This window comes from Corythoichthys intestinalis, chromosome 5 (assembly GCF_030265065.1).
Source record: "Corythoichthys intestinalis isolate RoL2023-P3 chromosome 5, ASM3026506v1, whole genome shotgun sequence".
NCBI lineage: Eukaryota > Metazoa > Chordata > Actinopteri > Syngnathiformes > Syngnathidae > Corythoichthys > Corythoichthys intestinalis.
The window spans coordinates 14,673,581-14,698,776 of NC_080399.1; the positions used below are offsets into that span (position 1 = coordinate 14,673,581).

The 25,196-nt window shown below is 38.1% G+C and overlaps 1 protein-coding gene across 4 annotated transcripts in view; it reads left to right on the plus strand.

The window, feature by feature from the left end:
- The window catches only part of lingo1a (leucine rich repeat and Ig domain containing 1a), a 256,772-nt gene that overhangs the window by 182,267 nt on the left and 49,309 nt on the right, over positions 1-25,196 (plus strand). The window contains exon 1 of one of the 4 annotated variants that reach the window (XM_057837395.1): positions 14,860-15,006. The exons of 2 other annotated variants lie outside the window; for them this stretch is intronic. The gene's annotated coding sequence lies outside the window, so the exon portion shown is untranslated. Of the gene's footprint in view, positions 1-14,859; positions 15,007-15,029; positions 15,133-25,196 lie in introns of those variants that run through there. One more of the 4 variants, XM_057837397.1, reaches the window with a different exon arrangement.

Sequence of the window (25,196 nt, forward strand, 5' to 3'; positions counted from 1 at the left end):
AACTCAACAAAAAATGAAAGCTCCTCAGGGCTGCTTTAAGACCACATAAATAAAACAAAAAGGAAAATTGGGGAGAAGGGGGTAAACCTCAGTTCACTACATTTCTCACAGTATAATTAACGTTAACAGTAGAAAAAACATGCAAGAGGACACTTCTCCCTAAGCAGCTTCCTACTCGAGTTTTGCAGATTAGTAAATTCACACAGTTTAATGTTGTTCTAACTCTGATGCAGGTTGCACTTTCAGGAGCAAAATTTGTGGTGTGTTCCCCACCTCCACAACATTGAAATCGTTTTACATTACATTTTACATTACTTACAGTGGCTGCTGCTGCTGGCCGGAAAAAAAAAAAAAAAAAAAAAAAATTCTAATATCCCTCCTCTTCGAAGGGGGTGGAGGAGGCGGCATGTTGTCGACATGTTCTATTTCTGTCGGGGCGGTTTGATGAGTGTGTGTCTGTGTGTGTGTGTGTGGGGGGGGGGGGGGGGGGGTCTCAAGTCATTAACCAATCAAACGTGCGTTTAAGTGGAAAAATGGAAGTTAAAAGCGGTAAATGTAAGTTTGAACATAATAAAAGCAATTCACTTACTAGGGTCAATTTTATTCTTACAACGTTTGGGAAGACAACCTAAATTACCTATCTAACTCAAGTTATTGTATAATGCAAATAATGTTGCTTAAAAGTTGGTGGGGGCAATTTGAGCATCCTAAAAACTTCACCGTACCAATGCAAACTGTCAAGTTCAAAAATAGACCCTTAGGTAGACATTTGTAAAATTACCCAAAAATAAGGAGAGAAGACACTCAGTTTTCTTGGCCAAGGAGAGCAAGGAGGGACTAGACAGAGAAATGCTAGATTACGCTGTATAGTCACCAAAATTGATCTAAAAAAACCTCCTTGCTCTTTCTTTTATTAGGGGTTTGTCCTAACACAGAAAGGTGCCGCCCTAAAGGGAAGGGGAAAGCAAGCTGGAGACACCCATGTGATTTTGGTTGGCTATGTGTGAGCATGTAGGTGGAACTAACTAAATACACGTGTGTAAGCAAGGGCACTTAGGTAAAGTGGTCAGAATGACCCAGACACTTCAGTTATGCAACGCTGCGGCCATGGAAGATGTCCTCGAATGGAAGATTGTCCTCGAAAGTCTAGACGAAAGTCCAGACGTAAGATGCTGAAGATGTCCTAGAAGGTCTAGTTACGCAATGTTGCGGCCATGAAGCAAGGCAGTTGTCACCCCGACCCTTTTTAACACTTAAACATTATACTACAGCCTAGTATAGCAAGCAATAATCATTTACTGGTTGTATCAAATAAGAAAAAAATATGGCCATATGTATTAGGTGTATATGAGCACAAGCAAATATTCAATCAATCAAGCAAATATTCAATCAACCCTCGATAATTAACTCAACACAAACCTACGCCTAATGCCATTGCCAATGGATAACATGCTAGCAAACTGTGACATTATTTCTGTTTGGATATTTTTTTTTTTTTTAGTGGGCGGGGTATAGGCAGCTGAGAAAGGGAGACTAATTAGGAGTCATTTTCATTCGTAAGCCTTTAAGCCTTTTATATTGTTGAATGATTACTGTGTTTTTACATTTTTAATCTGGTTTATTTATCGCCGTCAATGGCGGCCAAAGAGTTAAATCCAAAATACTTTTCAACTCATTCGTTTGTGTCAGCTGGATAACATTGTCCTGTGTCTGATGTGTGGGCAGCATAAGTTGCTGACTGTTGACTATGATTGCTTGCATTATTTTCAGTCTTTCTATGTCCATTAATCTCCAACAGTGGGGATGTTAAAATTCATTGAGTGGCAAAACAACAGTTTCAATAAAAGGAAAATGTTTAAAGCTAAAGTTGGAGTATCTTCTGTCGTGCACATCATTCAGCTGAATGTGTTCAATAGAGAATAAAGGTAGTAGTTAGCGGTTACGTTTTATCAGACAGGTTGGCCTGCTTCAATTTGCGTCTTGTCAAAGTGGGACGATTTTTTCTGATAGCAAGCAAATGGTGTTATCAACTCATCGCATGGACCTTTTATTGGTTTGAGCTGAAGCGTCCGTGTGAGTGACAGCCTTCAGGCCCTCAATGCAGATAGATGAAGGGCAAGTGTGCGTGCCAATGTTGAGGAACACAGCAGACTAATGAATTATTGATGCTTTAAAAAGCCGTGGAGGCACTCTCCTTTGTTACTTGTGTTTGCTGCTCTGAGTGGTAGAGCTTTGCCCTCACATCAAATGCATCCTCACGGAGATAATTGTTACTTCTTCTTTTTTTTTTTCTTTTTTTTTAATAGTTTCTTACATTTGGGGAATACAAAATCTTTCGGTACCTTAATAGAGAAAAAAAAGTTCACATTTTAAATTGGATTGTTTGCATAACAGTTTTTAGTCACTGATTATCTCTCGGAAAAAAATGCAATTAAACAGATTAATATAATGTAGCTTTACAAGATATATAAGAAAGCATACTTATTTATTTATTTATTTATTTTGGATTATGAAACGTTTTACCCCGTTTTGAACTCTGGCTTAAAGTTCAGTGTGGTTTACATGTTGATTTTTTACAGGCTAAACAGCTTGTCTTTTGGTATAAATATGTCGTAACACAGTGCGGACGCATGAAGAGTTAAGTCTGGTGCGAGTTATATATAAAAAAATCAGGCTTTTATATACAGTCCCTGACAAAACTCTTGTCATTTTTCCATTTTGTAGAAACAATTGCTAATAATCTTTTAATTATTCAATTGGTTTCAGAAATGGCTCATATGAAAGCTAAGACAAAAATGATGTTGAATGTACAAAAATATATTTGTTTCACTGAAAAAGGGTTAGGGTTAGGGATTTATCATTTTTTATCATTTAATCAAGACATAAAGGTCACTGTTTCCTGAGTGATATATGCGGACTCCAGTAGGTCTCCTGCAATATTTGCGGCGATTGTGGTGTAATTCAATGGAAGATTCATCTGAAAAATCCACCTTTTGCCACAAAACAGTGAAGTTTGGTGGTGGCATCATGGTCTGGGGTTACATCCAGTATGGGGGTGTGCGAGAGATCTGCAGGGTGGAAAGCAACATAAATAGTCTGAAATATCAACAAATCTTAGCTGCCTCTTACATTCCTAACCATAAATACCGACAAATTCTGTAGCAGGATGGTGCTCCATCGCATACTTCAATCAAAATCCTCCAGGACTGGCCAGCCCAGTCACCAGACATTCACATCATTGAGCATGTCTGGGGTAGCATAAAAGAGGAAGCATGGAAGACGAAACCCAAGAATGTTGATGAACTCTGGAAGGCATGCAAGACTGCTTTCCTTGATGTTCCTGATGACGTCATCAATAAATTGTATGAATCCTTGCCGAAACGCATGGATGCAGTCACACAAAATAATAAATTAAATCTCACAGCACCACTACTTAATTCGCTTATGTTATGTAACATATATTTGTATTTGAAGTACATTTTTTGTTCAATTTTCACACTACTTTCTGTAGGTAAAATTTGACATTTACGTCTTCATTAAATGATAAATGTTTTCTCTGTGAAAAATTTATTTTTGTACATTCAGCATAATTTGGGAGGGTCTTAGCTTTCATATGAGCCATTTCTGAAACCAATTAAATAATTAAAAGTCAGGTTATTAGCAATTGTTTCTACAAAATGGATAAGCGACAAGACTTTTGTCAGGGACTGTATTCATTTATTTATTTATCTATTTATTTATTTATTAATGTATTTATATTTGTAAATTTGGTGGGCACAGCTTATACTCAGGTGCATTTTCCACTCCATAAACTACAGTAGACTGTTGCATACTGAGAATATGAATTGAATTATTCATTCATCCATACATCTTCTGATCCTCTTATCCTCACAAGCATCACAGGGATGCTGGAGCCTATCCTAGATATTAATGGGCAGGGTACACCCTGAACTGGTTGCCAGCCAGTCACAGAATAAAGATTAAACACTTTTAATTATATTTGTGCCTTTTTGAGGAAAAGGGTATCTCTGTTATTAGATTTTGCCAATTTGTTTAAACTCCAATATATTGATTTTGTGTAGAACATTGTTTTCCTTTATATAATTTGTAAATGTTTGCTGGAGGAAAAAAAGCAAAGTTCCCTATTAAATATTCTATATTTATGCCCCCCAATTCAATTTTAAATTGAGTGTTGGACTACCTAATCCTCGTTTTAACACGATCTCGAACTGTCTCTTGCCAAATGAAGACAAATCTAGCAATGATACCTGTTTGCTCTACAAATCAATTCTTGTCCATTTTCTGTTAATATTATCACTTGTGTTTAACATTTTAATTCTTAAAAATATTGACCTTATTCTCGTGAGACTAGTACTACTTCCTCGCAGGATGCATAATAGAGTTTTAGTGCCGAGTAGCTGCTGACTTACCTCTGAGCGTCAACATCTGCTCGGCTCAGGTCTGCCTAGTGATCTGGAAAGAAGCGGACCCCCCTCCCCTGCTCGTCCTCCCTAAAGGAATAGTTTCACACACACCGGAAGAGGGGTCCAAAAGTCGAGAGAACATGCACTGAACTTGCAGCAAGAGTATCTCTGCCATGCGTGAACTGATGCTGATGACATTTACATGTAGCTGTGACGCCTGAATGGCTCCAGTCGCTTTGAGGGTCCGTGCAAAAACAGGAGGGCGGAAAAAAGGAAAAGAAAAACGCTTGCGGATGCACAGACGCTGCAGTTTAACACTGCAAGACAAACACTTTAGTGGTACAATTCTCTGTTGTGCAGTGTGAAGGAGAACCTAACTGACATATGGACTAGACAGGTGTGTTAGATAGCTGTGGCTGAGACGTGTTTTTGTTTCGTTTATTTTTCTATTAGCACGTGACAGTGAAGATGACTCCACTCATGGAAAAATATGAAGTTGTTTGGAACCTTTCAAAGCTGGTTGTAAATGTCTTATCATTACACTGGATATTTTTCATGTCAAAGGCCCAATACAACGGCAAAGGATGTCATTTAAGTTATGTGGCGTTGTATTGAAACATTTGGAAAATGCTGCAATTGGTCATGTTATTCATTTGTATTTTCTTAAGCTAATAGCTTTAGGTGTAAATATGCCACAGTGCAATGTGGGCCACGTTTTTATTGTTGTCCGATGATGACTTTTTAAAATGGATAACCGATGTTGTCCAACTCCAAAAGTCAGATACTGATATCTAACCGATACCAATATATGCGGTCGTGGACTTAGATATTAAGGCTAATTGGATTGTGATGCACCACGTTACTAATGTTAAATGTGACAACTTCAAGGTTTCCCAAATAAACATTCTGTGAAAAATAAGAGAACAACTTCTATAGAAAAAGGGCTTAAATTGCACCACTATATTTATTGTTGCAGTCAAAATCGTGCAAACATCAGTTTTGTTTTGTTTTTTTTTGATCAAGTGCAAGTGTAAAGTGCCAATAAGGGACTTATTCTGACCTCAATGTGTGTGTACACAAATAGACAGAGAGTGAACAAAGTCAGACACTGGAGTATAGGTGAATTGGCTTTACTGAGCTCATCTTTCTCTTGACAATAATTCTTTTTTTCATAAAACTAAAAACGACAAAACATTGTTTCAACACCACGTGCCAATTTGAATAGCAACTGGTAATACAGCTTTCAAGCAATGAAATAATGTCACCACATTTTACCACAAATGCAAACAAAACAAAATATACACGTCTCCAATACACTACACAATGCTCATGAATTTAAAACAAAGGAAGAATATACCTGACAAGCGACGCTTGTATAAGGCACAAACAACATGGTGAGATGGCAAGAACTGCTATGGCATATTGGCTGCAGATGTTAGCTGTCCATTTAGCTCTCTCGAGTCGCAATGAGCTCGCGTTGACATGGTTACATTAGCAGAAAGTGCTGGAACTTATCAAAACTAATTACACCCAAGCTCCAGCAGGGGGGCAACAAAAAACGGAGACACAGGCAGGCAATATATGGACATTACAGAACTGCCATATGCATTTTGGCCCAAAGCCGATAATGAAAAACCGATGTCGATATTATCCGATATCATCTTAAATGCTTTTATCGGCTGATTTTGATAATAATAATAATAATAATAACAATACATTTTATTTCTAGAGTGCTTTTCAACACATGTAAAGACGCTTCACAAGGAAGATGGGAACGCAATACCTCAACAACAATAACAAAACAAAAGTAAAATTAAAAGTAAATTAAAATTTAAGAGGTTAACATAAAACAGAGATAAGGATCATGGTGGGTAAGAAAGAGTACACAGGTGTGTTTGGAGTCTGGATTTGAAAAGTGAGAGGGTAGATATATTTCGTAAATCGAAGGGTAGGGAGTTCCAGATCTGGGGGGCACAGTCACTAAAACCTATGGAAAATTATAAATTTTGTCAGCCCTATATATAATAATTGCGTTAATGGGCGGTGATTAATTTTTTTAATTAATCACATTAAAATATTTGATGCATTTAACGCACATGCCCCGCTCAAACAGATTAAATGACAGAACAAACTTTATTAAAACGAAAACATTAAGAGGGGTTTTAATATAAAATTTCTATAACTTGTACTAACATTTATCTTTTAAGAACTACAAGTCTTTCGATCCATGGATCACTTTAACAGAATGTTAATAATGTTAATGCCATCTTGTTGATTTATTGTTATAATAAACAAATACAGTACTTATGTACAGTATATTATATACATACTGTATATACTATATATATATATATATATATATATATATGTATATATATATATGTATATATCCGTCTTGTGTCTTCTCTTTCCATTCCAACAATAATTTACAGAAAAATATGGCATATTTTATTAATGGTTTGAATTGCGATTAATTATGATTAATTAATTTTTAAGCTGTGATTAACTCAATTAAAAATATTAATCGTTTGACAGCCCTAATTATATATTGTCGGCTGCACGAGAATATTGGACAACTCTGGTTTTTATAATCCATTGTGGTTTATATATGAAGAAAACATTTTTTCTCTTTGTACAATCTGATGGGTACAGTTTATAGTCCAACGTGCCTTATATGCCAGCTATGGAATTCTAATTTCATTTAACAAAAATTTAAATGCAGCAGCATTTTGCTATTCAAAAAGAAAATCGCAACGTTTAAGGAGTTTAATTTTCTGGACAAGAGAACTGCTAGATTATATCAGGCCTCTAAGTCTTTCATTTTTTGCATCTTAAAACCTAAAATGCTCGAACAGTTTGAATGTGAGTCAAATGTGAGCTTACGCTAAACAAGTATTATCCGACTGAATTGAAGCAAAGACATGCAAGATATTAGGCCCTCTCGTGGCAACAAAACAATTACCGCACAGTGATTGTATGGAACACTAATATAAATTTCACTCCTTCCCACGGTAATGTAGCAAGACGTTACGGTCATAAAAATTAAGTAAAAATTGATTAAATCGGCCCGGATCGATCGGCATCTTTACTAAAGAGTACAGATATCTGTTTTCAAAAAGGTGACTTTATTATAGTAACAAAGTCTTCTGTGTTCTTCCACACACATAGAAAAAGTCAAAATGGAGACTATGACTCGTTCAATCTAATTAGTGACTGCTTTTATCTCGTCTCCAAATATCTCACCAACTACTTGTGTTACTTTCAAAGGGAACTCCTCTGACTTGTAACACACTTCCCGACTGTAATGAGGACTTGATTTCTTGTGTTTCCTGTTCAACTCACACAAGCCTCAACCCTGGCTGGGCCTGCTTCCGACTAATCATTCCAAAATAGGGCCGCGGAAGCCCGAGTGTAGGCTTCCCGGTGTTAACGAAGAGCCAAGGAATGGCTCCAATTTGTTGTCCTCCCACCAACCTCTGCTAATCCTCACACAGCATGCGCCGTGATTACAAACGGGTCGCGTTGCATTGATTGCGAGGGAGGAAAGTGGGTGTGATTGATCCACTATTGTAGTTAGGAAGGTAGGAATGAAGTTAGGAAGAAACGCCTCTCTTTTGGACTGTTGGTAGGTCAGTGCATAGGTTGGCAGAATTGGGTTGGCTTCAATCATAGGCCGCCATTGATGGTAAGAGATGGTAAAGTCAAAATGGATTGGACGTCTCTTGCCGTCAAGGGCAGTGAATGAGGTAAATGTTGAGCAAGTCTTGGGACAACGGCTTATTAGGTGTTAAACTACTTTCTTAGCAATATGGTGTACATTCCTTTTGGGGAATAACTGAATCAATCAAACTGAATCAAATATATAAAATTCACAATTAGTGTTGCAACGATTAATCAATTAACTCGAGTATTCGAGAAGAAAAAAATATTCAAATTAAATTTTGTTGCTTCGAGTATTCGTTTAAGTAAAGTGGCGTTGTACAGGTTTATTTTGAAAGTGTTTGCATTTAGTTTTATTGATTAGGGTGGATATACTGTCCCCTGGTCTGCCTCATTTCACACGGCTGAATCCAACTGCGCACTGTTAAGACTATCGTAAGGTAGGTTTTTGGGTGTGCTAATGTTTTTTAATGCATTCGTAATTTAGTTTATAGGTATATTTGGCTGGTTTTTTTGTGGAAATATGTGTCTGAACCATTTGTTAGGAGCATTGTATAAAAAAAACTAGGGGTGTCAAACAATTAAAATTTTGAATTGAGTTAATTACAGCTTAAAAATTAATTAATCGTAATTAATCACAATTAATCGCAATTCAAACCATCTCTATGCCATATTTTTCTGTAAATTATTGTTGGAACGGAAAGATAAGACACAAGATGGATATACAATATACATTCAACATACGGTACATAAGTACTGTATTTCTTTATTATAACAATAAATCAACAAGATGGCATTACCATTATTAACATTCTGTGAAAGCGATCCATGGATAGAAAGACTTCAAGTTCTTAAAAGATACATTTTAGTACAGGTTATAGAAATTTTATATTAAAACCCCTCTTCATGTTTTCGTTTTAATAAAATGTGTAAAATTTTCAATCAAAAAATAAACTAGTAGCCCACCATTGTTGATGTCAACAATTACTTACTCAATGCTCATGGGTGCTGAAGCCTATAAAATCAGTCGCACCCAAGCGCCAGCAGAGGGCGGCAAAACTCCGAAAAACACAACAAGTACACCTTTCACTATGCTGTCATTTTAATCTGTTTGAGCGGGGCACTTGTGCGTTAATTGCGTCAAATATTTTAACGGGATTAATTAAAAAAATTAATTACCGCTTGTTAACGCGATAATTTTGACAGCCCTAAAAAAAAAGTTAGCATCTTATAGCATTTAAGCTAGCGGACTTTTGCTATGGAAGGTAGCCAATTGTTTTGTTGTGCATAGATCCTCGTTTATTTCATACCGTTTGAGGCTCAGCTCATGTATTTTAATTTTTCATGTTCCCTATCTGATTATTCAAACTAACTAGTTCATAGATTAATCGACTACTAAAATAATCGATAGCTGCAGCCCTATTCACAATACAAAAGTCTGAATCACATAAATATTTTGATAACATTTTTCTAGTTATCACAACAGCATCTTGGCTACAAGTCACTACATTAGAAATAGGATATCTACAGTATGCAAAATGTAAAGTTTCACACTGTACAACTCATGCCTAAAACCTATTCTGGCTTGGACTCGCAAAAAAAAAAAAAAAAAATCAGATGTTACTGTAGGTGCACATGGGAGATGCATTAAAGCAGTGTTGCAACCCTAGTGAGGATAAGCGACTCGGAAGATGAATAAATATTAATGTTTTATATTTTCATCTGGTTGCGTCATCCACTTCAGACAAAGAAATCGGTCTCTCAAATAGAAAACAAATTGAACAGTAGGATGATGATGTGAGAGAAAGCTAGCGCGGTGCATTGTAGGAGTTACTGGGGGTTGGAATCATAGCATATAGGCCTATTTTTTGTCAAGAAGGAGCGTAGAAGTACTATTTTATATTCTGCATTCTACCCACTTTCGCAACATTGTCCAGTGTTCTTTTCAACACATTTTCACACAAAATAGCAGTGATAGTGTCTTTTGCCGAAAAATAAAATTCTCTCTGCCTCAATGCTAACACACTTAACACCCAGCAACTCCCGGTGTGATAACGGCTCAAACAGCAGCATGTAAACCGTCAATTATGAATTAAAATGTATAAATTTATCATCATATAAACATAGGTGGGTAGTAACACATTACATGTACTCCTATACATTTACTTGAGTAAATTTTTCAGAAAAATGTACTTCTACGAGTAGTTTTACTAAGCCATACTTTTTACTTCTACATGGTAGATTTGTGAAAAAAAAATGCTACTCTTACTCCGCTAGTTTGGTCTCCACAAGAGTCGTTACCGAGTTCCTCTTTATTCTACATATTAGATTTTTTTTTTTTTTTTTTTTGGTCGCACTACTAATTTCACCAATGAGACATTGGTGTAATGATGTCATGTGATTATTGTTGCAATCAGATGCAAGCTGGCCGTTCTATGATCACACAAGCCTGTTCAATCACTCGTCTTTAAATCACTGTAACAAATGAAGTATTTGACTTAGAGCGCTCCCCTCAACATGAATCGAAATCGTGGATTTAAAACTATACCAGTTTTTATTTGGCACCGATTAACCATGGAAAACTGGAGATATGATCCTTTTATTATCATAATAGTAACTATGAAGGAACTACAGTATTCACTACTCAAACTAGGAACTATTTTCTCCACTAGAGGGCAGGGAACTCATGCTCTTTGGACAAATAATGCTTATTACTGTTCCTTTCCCCTCTCTTTAACGATTTTTTAAAAGAAATTTCTTTGTCTTAATGTGGTTATGTAATGGGTTATTGTACAGTATCATTATAGCAACAGTTCATATATATATACGTTTGTGCTGAGAGGAAAAGAAATACAATTGTTAAAAAAAAAAGAAGAAAAAAAAAGCAGTTGCAATGTTTTCACTGGATACTTTTATACTTGTACTTGAGTATATTTTTTACTCTTACTTTAGTTATATTATTTTGAACTAACGCTACTCTTATTTGAATAACATTTTTGGCTACTCTACTCACCCCTGCGTATAAAAGACTAAGATTAATTGATCTCATAGTCTCTTTCTCATAAGTCACTTTTATTCGTTTCTTCAATTTCGAGTTATATCCATAGGCAGAGTTTGACTTTTGGGGCAGCGGGGACAGAACATGTTGATGACCCCAAAATGGAGTGTCAGCAATAGAATTAACTTGCAAGAATATTTACTGTATAACAATAAGTTGACAATTAGCGTTTTTTGTTTCCCATCATTCTTGAGGGGAATTCTAAATCAGGCTACTTTGGCAATACTATTCGCCAAGATCGTCATCCATTGAATTTGGTACGCCCGCCGGTGTCGTACCAATGTAGTTACCTCAGTGAAAAATTGTATCCCCTGGGCGGAGTCATATGGAGGTAGATTTGTGTCTTTATTATTCAATCAAAAAAATAAATAAATAAATAAAAATAAGTTGCTTCAAAAAAATATAGATTTTCAAAAAGAAAAATCACTTCAAACAAAAAAAGAAAATTTTCAATCATAGAAAAAAGTTGTTGAATGTGAAAAAATATTTGAGATTGAAAAGTTTGAATTTGAACACTTAATTTTTCGTTAAAAAAGTTTTCTTTGATTGAAGCAATCCTTTTTGTGTTTGGGCCATATTATGATTAGGACATTTGTGTCTAAATTATTCAATTCGCTAAAAAGTTGTTTCAATTAAAAAAAAATAAAAAAAAAAAAATATATATATATATATATATATATATATATATATATATATATATATATATATATACAGGGGTGCATATATTTTTTTTGCCTAGGTTCTCAGAGGAGGACCTGGAGAAGTGACTTGGTCCTCATTGAGCTTGAGAGCCGACCCGCTTGATCCGATAAAATTATGACAAGCTTTACTTAGAACCAATTACCTTTAATTAATTATATTAACAATTAATGCTTGATTATCATCAACTGGCACAACAAAATTGCCATTACTTTGAAGTGAAATGTAAAGAAATAAACATAAAAGTGCTATTTCAAAATAAAGGGCATTATGCGGCTCCCACATTAACTCCAAGCCCTTGTAAAAGTGGGATGTCCTCCTCATAAGAGCTCATTGAACGTGCATGTTTAGCTTTGTGAAATGAGAGCAAAAACACGTTTGTCAGTGCATGGCGCTGGTCTTCATTAATTTTATTCCGCCACTTGTCCATAGGGCGAGTGGGGTGCTGTCTGACATCGATAGTTTGCTTAATTGCCACATGCTGGTTTTTTCGTGCTTTTCAAAGTTTGGATGGCTGAAATTCTTTAACTCTACATAAAATGCGCTGCTTTTATCAGTGACACTCGGGATTCTCACGGCAAATTTTGTACCACATTTCCGTGCGAGCATCATTTGCTTCTAGCCATGGTACATCCTGCAGCCACTTTTCAGCAAAAGTCCTTTTTTTCGGTAGCTCCGGTGACGTTTCTGTCGTCTGTCTTTTGTCGGGGGTGGGGGAACACTTGCCTGGCACGGCCAGACTGTTCTCCCTGTGTTTTTCCAAACACTGAGAGTATAGTCTACCAGCCCATTAACGGCTTCTCGAGCAAGTACAAAATCAATCGACAAATCAGATTCGTTTATTTGACGTGTTCTTAACGAGCAACTTCACTCTTCCGCATCGGAAGTCGCCTCCACCATAACACAGATGGCAAACAGGAGAGCCGAGAATATGTTCCAATCCACGGTAAAATCAGTTTTAAATTACCAAAAACACATCGACACAAGTCATTGACAACAGTCTGTCTCACGCTTGCCATGTTGAATAAACTCCGCTCTCCTCGTATGTTTACTTCCGCGCGCAAGTCCCTCGTCCCGTCCGTCGCTGATTGGGTTTGCTGTGGCTTGCTCCGCCCTGGAAATTTTATCCGCTTAATGGTGGCCAGACTCAATAGCTGGAACAGCGGTGAGTCTGGAGTACCTGGCTAGGGGAACACGGAAATAATTACTCGGCGGGGCCTGCCTCTTTGACATTTTGAGAAGTGATTTTCTCCTGTCCGCCGCAAATACAGTGGTCAGCCATCGGTACGCAAAAGCGTATGGAAGCCGTAGAGGGCCAGCGCGTTTGTCTACGTCCAGTACGCATGCGCGCATGCGGACCACTTATGTGCACCCCTGTATATATACATTTTTTTAAATTATATGCAAAGAAAATGACTGTCTAAGGCAGACCAAGTCCGGCCCGGGGGCCAAATGCGGCCCGCGGTCAAATTTCATCTAGCCCCCAGCCTCTGTCATAAAATCAATAACGTCTGGCCCGCACACAGACCTAATAAATTGATCAGCATTACTGCTACCAGCATATGAAGTTGCCTCCACACTATATGCTGCTCCTCATTTACCCACTAAAAGGCAGCAGTACTCTAAGCAACATTACGCCGTGTGACCCTTTACTCTCAATTTTCTACATTGGCGAAAATCAACAAAAAAAAAAGAAAGTTGACTGCGACGGCCGACGCTTCAAGGATAGGTGGAAATTGGAATATTTCTTCAGTAAAATACGCAACAACTGTGTCTGCCTCATTTGCAAAGAGACAGTCGCTGTTTTTAAAGAGTTCAATGTGAGGCGATATTACCAAACAAGACACGCTGACATGTACGACAAGATTACAGGGGAGATACGTAGCGAGAAAATGAAGCAACTTGAAGTTAATTTAATTTTACAGCAGCAGTATTTCGCAAGAGCCCGAGAGATGAAAGACAGCGCCACAAAGGCTAGTTGCAAGATTGTTGAAATTATTCATTAAAAAAAAAAAAAAAAAGATCAAATGTGACACACAGAATGGCTAAAATTTGCTTAAATATATTGTTCTACATAATGGACGTCAGTCAAGGTCGGCCCCCCACATTTTTACCACTCCAAATCTGCCCCCATTGCAAAAAGTTTGGACACCCCTGGTCTAAGGTGCTCGGAAAATAATTTTGACTCATTTTCATTTTTGTTGCAGTTTTATGGCTTTACAACTTTTATATATATAAATAGGAAAGTCAATTACATGCAATGACACTTTTCGGCCACCAGGGGGAGGGGGCTGCCACCCCCTTAAAATCCGCTTATGAAATTTATATCATACCAGTAATATTGTCTCATATCATTCGTTCATAAAATCAAAGTTCAAGTCCTAACAGAATGAATGATGTTTCATAATTATAATGGAGTCAACGCTTACTTGACGTTAAGGGCAAATTGCATCAAATCTACTTTCTCTCTTGCCATTCAAAAGACAGTGACCCTTCAGCCAGATCAAGGCGCGCTCTGCGAAGTCCACAGCGCCCTCAGGCCGCTAGTAGTGGAACAACATCCTTCCTCCTGCTCATATTTCCCTCACACTTTAATCGGATTTCATTGCTTTATTTGCCCATCAACGTGACAGCGGATAGTTGTCTCTTTCAAGCGTGGGGAATTCTTGAGTGTAACGGGTAGGGGTGAGTTGCATATTGTGCACAAACATTTCCAAAAAGTGCCCCCCCCCCCCTCCAAAAAAAAAAAAAAAATAGAATCCAAGAAAAAAGAGTGATGCTCTGCTGGAAGTGTGTGTATGTGCACCGCGTGGGAGTGGATCCCCCCTCCCTCCCTTCCACTCTCTCCCTCCCTCCCTTCAGTCCTTCCATCCATTCCACCTTCCATTTGCATTCCTCCTCATTGCGGGACGGAGCGTTCGGTGCGCGCACTCACCGTCTGGGAGTCGTGGAAAACGGATGCTCGCTGTCTCCTCTTTGGTTTCCTCTCTTTTTTATTACTACGGGAGTGGACGTTCAATATTTTTCCCTCCCACACGTGAAGGTGTCGGACTTGAAGGTTGTGCGCGCGCGCGTGTGCCTCCGTGGAGCTTGTTCAGAGTTGCTGTCGCGCGGGTGGAAATGCGAAAGGATGCTCGGAAACAGTGGCGCTGAGGACAACAGCAGGTGAGTTATGCCACGCGCGTCCTTTATATATTCATGGGTCAAGATCCAGTGACTTTTATTTTTGCCCCAAAAACATTGAGGTTCGTTTAAAGTGCCAGTGATGCGGTTGAGGCGCGTCCTCTGCAGGTAACAAAAAAAAAAAAAAAAAAAAAAAAAAAAGAAAAAACAAATCTGAACATGATCAGCAATCTTGCGCATTCTGTGACTGCTTTATTGTGTGGTTACATAGGTGTGTATCAGTGAGTGTGTGCATAAGGGATTATCCATTAATCACATTGTAATTGTCCCGTGAATGTGATTGCAGCCCCTTTATGGAAGCCCTGTATTAATCTTCGCCGCTGTGATAACATTGGCAGCCTCATCTGCAAAGATGGCTTATCTGTTCAATGGGCTGCATCCTGCATTTGATGAACCAATGCCAAGGAGCCCCCCCAAAAAAACAATTGGGATTTCGCATTAAGTCAACTATACAAGATGATGAAACTTGGTCTCTTGACAGCAGCCATCAAACCCACCCCTTGCCCATATCGTTGCAGTCCTGCCCATGTTTGAGGACAACACAGATGCAGCAGAGTATCACAAGGCTGTGTAATGCAGCGCCTGCGGACATTCATAAAGTGCTGTTAGGTTATAAATAGCCTCCGGGATGGAGATGATGACGGCCCGGGAAGGAGAAGCGAAGGGAGGCGGAAAACGGCGAGGTGTGATGTCCGATATGCCTCACCCAAAACAATCAACGAAAGATCGCGAGAAAGGGTGTGGCATCTTGTAAAGTTGGATTACGAAAACACCATGGTGTTGACTTGAACCTTTAATATCACGAGAAAAGCAAAGTCAGCACCAGCTGCAGTGCTGGAATGCTCCCAGGAGCTAAAAACAAATCTAATCAACGGCACCGTCAAGCTTTTTTTGTATCGGAAGCCATTTCAGACAATACAAAGCGGAGGACAGTAGTTAGGACTGCCGTACATTTTTTTTTTTTCACGTGCGAAAACGTAAGCTGCAAGCCACCTTCAGATGGTGAATGCCAAAATCGTAGCATCTGACGAACTCACATAACGTACCCCTGAGGACGCGCACTTACTGAAGTGGTCAAGTTCCTCTACTCGTTTGCTAGGGATGCTAATGCTAAAAACAACGATAACAGCAATGCAAGTTATTCATTTTACGACGTGGCCTTGGATCTGTGCCAAAAAAAAGTCTGGAGAAACCAACATAGCCATTTATAGCCTGTATACTGTATAGTCTTTGTAACATGGGTTGCACAAAATAGTGCTTGATGCTAGGTTATCGATAGTAGCTGCCGACAACTGTTTATTTTTAAGACTTGAGTTTTGAACTGATCTGCAGAGTCCACCAAATTGTACTTAAAACATGCTGTGGCCCATACTTTCATCGGACCTGTTAAAAAACAACTAAACCACAACTTAATTGGAGTTATGCACGATAAATTCAGGCACTGAGAAAAGTTTAGCTTGTGGAGAAATGTAATTAAATACATAAAAAACACGTTTAAGCATTGACTGAATGCTGTAAGTACTGCTGGAGTTTTTTTGATGCAGCATAGTTTTCTTGAGCGTTTAAAAAATAAATTATACCTCTACTCCATTAGAATGACCTAAATTATTCTTATGTCTGTATTTATTGACTATTTTTGGGGGGCAATTGATTCATTTTAGTTATGGAAGAGGGTGTGTTACTCACACAGTTACAATTTTTTCTGTGTCACCAATCCAATTTAACAATGAGCCAAATTGGACTCAATTACCCCAATAAAAACCTGCCATTTTTACATGACTCGTGCAGGAAATGTAAAAGGGTCAACATTTCAGCTTACAAAAAGTTTCAATATGAATAATAAAAAAATATATATAGATAAAGTATATTTGGGCCAACTTTGCCTCAATTTAAGTAATTTTCTAAAAATGTAATTCATGCATTTGGTTTAAATGGTATGTTTGGTCACTATCTGATATATGATATTCCTACTTCATATTTTTGTTCAAGCTCTGATTTACAAAATAAGTTACTCACTGACTCCATTTTTTGTTTTGTTTTTAACTTTTACTTTGGGTAATTCCTCTAAAGTACCAAAACTTTGCAATTATTTGGGTTACTGTCCCCACCTCTAGCTTACATGGTCCAGGAGAAGCAGATTTTGCCACCCCCGGCTAAAGGTTGCGGATCAATCGCGGCCATCTCCTGGGCTGGCTTTAGACGTTTGATCCGCTTTGTAGTCCGCGTACCCTCAGCATGCATTAAACAAATGTGCGGATGGCGACCTTGGCAGCCGGTCATCAATAGGATTCGCATCACTGACCCTCAGAAGGAGGGAAGAATCTAACGATCCTCCTTATCCTCTGTACCTCATATGCCTCCACCGACATCCTCTTATCAAATTACCACCTGTTGATCAGTGCCTGAAAAAAGCACGCCTATGCAGAGGCCGCGATTGTACCTCCTGTTATTCAGTCACACATGGAGGCAAAGCCATGTTTGATAGGAGTTTAAAGTGACAGATCTCGGGCTTGCCCCCTGGTGACACAGCCAAATGGCCAATGGTATTAGCAGACTCGTGTCGGCTTGTCGTGCTTGTGAGTTTCTTGGAGATGGCGTCATCCCGGGTGTAGAGTTGACACCTCCTGCATTGACAAGGTGTTTATTAGCTCCCAGTTGACAGCCGTCATGACGCCTACACTGGCATGGCAATTATGTTGTTTATTTTTCTGACACAACTCGCCGCCATTGTGTAGAAGTCTGTATGAGTGTATGAAGCCACGGTGGTCCTCAGGGGGGAATCAGTTGGGGATTTGCCGGGTGTTGGATGAATTAGGTGTAGACTGGGGTGGGCTGTAACCAAAAAATGGCCCTGGCTTTTCTTCGCTGGGCGGCCCACCTTGTGTGTGGATGTATATTTAAAATATATACTGTATATATGGCGGAAAACACAGGCAAGACTGAAAAAGCAGTTTCTGCTCTTGCACTCCTCTTTAAAAGAAACTGCTGTATTTTAAGCCAAAACAACTGTTGTGTTTGATAGAACAATATGTCTGTTTGCTGCCATAGCGGATTCATGGCGCATGAAGCCCCCGAACTATTTTTAATTTGTCCGTTTTACCCTGAAAACCCCCGTTTACCGACGTTGCGCGACCGCTTTTGTTTCAACCCAGCCATAAAACTAAGGTAATTCATTTTATTTATTATTCAAAATGTCTGTCGTTTTTAGCTTAGAATCATTAATTGATGTCTCATATTTCATTGAAAAAAAAAATGACTTAAAAAAATTATTCACTCACATATTTTTAACTTTTAAACAAATTATGTCACACTGAAAAAAATAGCGTCTGTAAAAAAGTCCTGGATATCTACCTCATAACTATCGCTTGATTGTATTTTATTTTATTTTATTTTTTTTGTTACTGTCGCATTTTCTCCGATAGATGATAAATAATTGATTCAAACAAAGAAAAATTGAAAAAAAAAAAAGTTTAAAAGGGTAAAGATATGAAAAAGAACATCTCGACCACTCCTTGATGTCTGCGATTTCTGCATCGCGACCCTTGTTATATTACCATGTTTCACCCATAAAATCCCCCCAAATCTGGCTGTGGCCATTCACAGCTGTGTTTTGACACTCAGTGATACATGTTACATGGAGTTTTTGGATTGAATCAAGGTCAGTACGCGATAATATCTTGTTAAAGTCATGGCGTCTGTAGTTCTGCTCTCGCGTGCTCTCACCTCCAGATAGGGTTTTGCTGTTTAAAAAACTTAAAAAAAAAAATGTAAATAAAAAAATGTTTCTTCCCCCCAAAAATTTAGATTTTAAGCTTTCCAATGATGTATCACACATGCATATCGGACAATTATGAAAGTTGGCCAAATTGGGGGTCTCAGAGCGGAACTTTAAGTCACCTGAGTGTTTTCCACCATAAATAAATATATCAGTATAGACATATTTGTGCTGTTAGTTTGGCGCGTTATAGATGGGACGTTATTTTTCCCCGTAAAATTCAAAACCCAAGCGGAGGTGGTGCTAGCGTAGCGTAGCTTGTAGAGTGTTTTCCCGTACGACACTTAGTACGCCATATCCGTTAAAAAGAAAATCCCGTACAAAATAATGGCTGTTGGAAAAAAATTTGCGACTATGGTCATCATGCAATAATAAATAGGATTTCAAATCTTCTCTTCTTACACTATTCAATTGATTAGCCATGCACTACAATTGACAAATCTTGTAAAGAAATAGAACATGTTTAATTGCCTCACAGCACTTATACAGTATATATAAGCCTGTCACGAAATGCAATAAGTCAAATTATCGCATGGTAAATAAAAATGAGTGCGGTAATTTTCCTGGCTGAGATTTATTGCCACATGCGTGCATGCATAAATTTGTGCATGCGTGTGTTTGCGTGTACTTCTTGCACTCGGAACATGTGCGTGTTGATTGCATGTGAGACTCCAGTTGCTTTCACAGATGTTTATTGGCCATCAACACGCCGTAGATTTAAAGTTCAGACATACAAAATAAGGAAACACATGATATGGGTTTCACACTTTATCACCTTAGCTGTATGGATGCTCCAAACAAAGTTTCGTTGTGCTCATAAATAAGTATTCTGAATCTGTATATTAAACATTGTAAAACGTTAGCATTGCTACATTGAGGCTAATGCAAAAAAGACGATATACTAATCACTTAGCCTGCTATAAAACATTGGCGGTCTTCTCCGCAAAGCAAAATTCCGGTTAAAAGGTGACACAACATGAACATGAAAACCCGCTGGTTTACAGCATTTGCAAACAAAAGAAAATAAAATCTATTACGTACTGACACCACATGCATGACGAAAAGTGAAGTACACTTTTTGTTTTTGCTGAGTATAGCGCTTACGGTTAGCGGCTTACCAAACGTACTTCTGCTGAACATTTCAAAATAAAAGCCCGTCATGTTCAGATTTCTGGAGGTAATCTCACATACAGTGTATCACAAAAGTGAGTACACTCCTCGCATTTCTGCAGATATTTAAGTATATCTTTTCATGGGACAACACTGACAAAATGAGACTTTGACACATAGAAAAGTAGTCTGTGTGCAGTTTATATAATAAAGTTCATTCATTTTCCCCTCAAAATATAGCCATTAATATCTAAACCCCTGGCAATAAAAGTGAGTAGACCCCTATGAAAAAACATACATCCCTAAATGTCCAAATTCAGTACTGCTTGTCATTTTCCGTCCAAAATGTCATGTGACTCGTTACAGGAGTGCTGTCAAAAAGCCCGCAAACAGTTTGCTGAAGACATGTCAACAAAGCACATGGATTACTGGAACCATGTCCTATGGTCTGATGAGACGGGTGGGCTTTCTTGTGTACCGTCTTCAGAAGAGGCTTCATCCTGGGGTGACAGCCCTGCACACCAATTTGATGTAGAGTTGACCCCCCCCCACCTCTTCAATCTCTGCAGCAATGCTGACAGGACTCCTGTAACGAGTCACATGACATTTTGGAGGGAAAATGACAAGCAGGACTCAATTTGAACATTTAGGGATGTGTGTTTTTTTCATAGGGATGTAATCACTTTTGTTGCCAGGGGTTTAGCTATTATTGGCTATATTTTGAGTTATTTTGAGTGGAAAATAAATTAACTCTATTATATAAGCTGCACACAGACTACTTTTCATTGTGTCAAAATTAGGGCTGTCAAAATTATTGCGTTAACGGGCGGTAATTAATTTTTAAAATTAATCACGTTAAAAATATGACGCAATTAACGCACATGCCCGCTCAAACAGATTAAAATGAGAGCACAGTGAAATGTCATCTTGTTAATTGTGTTTTTTGGAGTTTTGTCGCCCTCTGCTGGCGCTTGGGTGCGACTGATATTATAGGCCTTAGCACCCATGAGCATTGTGTAAGTAATTATTGACATCAACAATGGTGAGCTACTAGTTTATTTTTTGATTGAACATGTTACAAATGTTATTAAAACGAAAACATTAAGAGGGGTTTTAATATAAAATTTCTATAACTTGTACTAACATTTATCTTTTAAGAACTACATGTCTTTCTATCCATGGCTTTAACAGAATGTTAATAATGTTAAAGCCATCTTGTTGATTTATTGTTATAATAAACAAATACAGTACTTATGTACCGTATGTTGAATGTATATATCCATCTTGTGTCTTATCTTTCCATTCCAACAATAATTTACAGAAAAATATGGCATATTTTATCGATGGTTTGAATTGCAATTAATTAAGATTAATTTTTAAGCTGTAATTAACTCTATTAAATTTTTTAATCGTTTGACACCCCTAGTCAAAATGTCATTTTGTCAGTGTTGTCCCATGAAAAGATATAAATATCTGCAGAAATGCGAGGGGTGTTCTCACGTTTGTGATACACTTTACTTCATTTAGATTCTACACTAAGAATAGATTATTGGGTCATAAACATATTTTTTTGCTTGTAAAAGTTATCAATTTATGAGAAACTTGCACCAAATGGGGTGCCGTAAAAAGAAAAAACACAAAGGAAAAAAGCATTTATCTACTAACACTTTCCATCATGATGACGTGTTTCTATGTCCTATAATTTAGAGACTGGACTTCTGTTATTATTATTTTTTTTTCAACACTCGAATTGTCTGATTTGATGTGGAAGATATTAAAGATCCTGCTAGGTGAATTCCGAGATTTGTTTAAAAATACGTTATACAAATTTGAAGATAACTCTTCAAAATGACCAAAGCAAACTATGTATCAGGTGATGATCAGGTGAGATTCAGCTGATTCATTCATCGGGGAATTATAGCTAGGAGTTCGCCAGTGAAGGACAGCCTTCAGTTTTTTAGACATTTGCTAGTAGAGGGCATATGCGCACAGCACATGGGCTTATTGGTGCCTGCTTTGCCTGTGAGTTATGAGTTCACCAGTAGAGGGCAGCCTTCAGGCTGTAGTAGCAATAGATACAAAGAAAACTAAACAAGTGATAAAGACAAGAGTAAAGACATTTGAGAGACTGTTGGCAATGATCGATAGCCCTACTCACTGACCAGAACCGCATTTTCATTTTCTAGCTGTCCGACAAATAGGTTGTATCACAAATTTTGTTCCTTTTCCTTGTCTGAAATAAAAAATATGGTTGCATCTCTCTGCTTCACATTTTGTAGCGTGTCCACTGATAATACTGTCGCTGCAGCTTACAAGCTTTACAACCTAGCACAAAAAAAAGTGATGTCTACTTTTTGTAACGTCAACTCTTCTGGTAGTGTTGCAGCTTTGTGCTTTATCATTTCTGGAGACGAATCAGAAGTTCACGCTCTTTGCTTGAGCAGACGTGTGCGTTGTCGTAAATAGCTGTTGATTCCACCTCGATGTTCCGCGCTCTCTTGAACTCAGCATTGCGGGGCGCAATCGCTCTTTGCCCTCTACTTCACCTCTGTGAGTACAGAAAGCTTCGCAGGCATGACTTGCAAAATCAAATATTTCTCGCTAAACCCTGTGATGTTGCAGGCATTACCATAATTATTGTATACACTAATCCAAAGCTGACATTTTGAATTAATAATTTATATAGCAGGTTCATGTGGTGGGACGTGCTATTTTTAAAATATTCCATTCCTCTGTATTTGTCACAGAGGTGCTTGTGTTGTTCTGCAGAATAATTAATCAAGAAACCTCCTTTATTCATATTGGTTGAAAAACGGCTCATAAGAACCAAACGGGTTATTAGAGATAGCATTAATTCATTAACATTATAGTGGAAACACTTTATCTCGACAGAAACGTGCTACTAATTGACATTTTGATATTATGCTTAATGTCCATCATATTAAATGCATGAATTGTACATTTAATGTATAATTTTACAAGTGATGGAAATACACATTTTTGAAATTCATTTCATGGTCAATCTATTGCCTTGCTCGAGCTTGCATTAAACTTCACAGGCAATGGATTGCAATTTTTAACAGTCATACAGTCTTTTACTCATTGGCTGGCACTGTTGGAGCTACTGTAGATGCCAAATTCATTTTGCCTGTGAGGGCTGCCAGCCAATATTACTGTCCTCGTAAAGCAGGGGTCCCCAACGACCGCGCAGCGGACCGGTACCGGTCCGTGGCGCATTTGGTACCAGGCCGCGCAGAAATAATAAATAATTTATTAACGACTGCATTCTGGCCGATTGACTTTGGCCTGTGCCGCTTAACACACCAATATCCCTGTCTACTCTAGATATACAACTACAGGATAGGAGGTCGTCATAGAAATGCATTGATTGGACTGTTGGCAGTACATCTTGTTTTGTATATCTATGTGTGCTTGGCCTCGATAATAACGTATCACGTAGGTTCTCGCCTATCACATTTGTTCCCGGAAATAATTAGCCCCACACTAAAATGACTGAAAAACGGACGTCTTTGGACAGATTTTTTACGAGGAAAAGGGAACCTGACGAGCCAGAAGATGAGCCTACAACCTCAAAGAAAACAAAATCAATGCTACTTCCCAATGACTAAAGACCCACGAACTGCGAAGGAGTGGATTCGTGACCCGTATGTGAATAAACCGAGTGATTCGAGTAGGGCTGTCCCAAACGACTAATTTTGTCCCGATTAGTCAGCCGACGATTAGTCGACTAATCTTGTAATTTTTTGAAATTTTTTTTTTTTTTTTACTAATTTAGCAATGACATTTTTGTTGACGCTTATCAATTCACAAAAACATTTTGGAACACTTAAATTCTTTATTAAAGTACAAATAAACAGATAAATAACAATAATAAATCCCGAATAAACAATGAGTTCAAATGCTGATAGAATTAACTTGTGCAAAAGAATGGAATGTAAACAGATTCAGAACACGGACTTTGCCTTTCCAACATGATTCAAAACAATTCCTAAAAAAATGCCTAGCATTAATATTATAGTATATTACTATGTATAATAGTATTATAATAATTATAATAATTATTCATTGCCAATCAGACTTTTCATAAAGGGTGTCATTTTAAAGGTATTCTTAGTGTAGAATCTGAATTCTGAAGTATGTGGGATTAACTCCAGAAATCATTATTTATATGATGAACATGTCATGCTTTTATTTTGAAATATTCACCGGAAGTACGTTCGCTAAACCGCAAATTTAAGCTTTACACTCCGCCAAAAAAAAACACTTTTTGTCATTGCATGTGGTGTCAGTAATTTGCCTGGTACACCAGACTCACCGCTGTTCCAGCTATTGAGTCTGGCCACCATTCAGCGGATACAATTTCCAGGGCGGAGCAAGCCACAGCAAACAGACAGCGGAGTGGCTCAATCAGCGACGGGCAGACGTGACGTTAGTAAAACGACGTGGGCAGGACGAGGGACTTGCGCGCGGAAGTAAACGTACGAGGAGAGCGGAGTTTATTCAACATGGCTAGCGCGAGACAGACTGTTGTCAGTGACTCGTGTCGATGTGTTTTTGGTCATTTAAAACTGATTTTACCGTGGATTGGAACATATTCTCGGCTCTCCTGTTCACCATCTGTGTTGTTGTGGCGACGACTTTCTACGCGCAAGAGTGACGTTGCCCGTTAAGCACACGTCACGCAAATAAACGAATCTGATTTATCGATTGATTTTGTACCTGCCCGATAGGCCGTTAATGGGCTGGGTCCCAGACTTTTCTCTCAGTGTTTGAAAAATACAGGGAGAACAGTCTGGCCATGCCAGGCAAGTCAGTAATGGATTTTTTTTTCCTTCTGCAAATGCTTATAACCAGCAATTTTTCATGTTTGAAGTGTAACCTGTTAACCGCAAGTTTTGGAGAAGGCTGCCTGTTTTATAGTTGGCTAATGTAGGTCGTCTTTTTTCCCCATTAACCTCAATGTAGCAATGCTAACGTATATAGTGTTTAATATAGATGTGTTTTCTTATTTTGTATGTCTGAACTTTAATTCTACAGCATGTTGATGTGAGAAAAGGACTGGAGTCTCATATGCCATCAGCACGCATGCACGCGCGCGCAGCGATAAAACGCAGCCTCGAAAATGACCGCCCTCATTTTTATTTACCGTGCGATAAATGGACTCATTGCATATCGCGACAGGCTTAGCAACTTGAATAAAACATGTCATTAGTTAGTTAGATTGATTTACAATCTCCTGTTGTTATCATTCACGGCCGACGTGCAG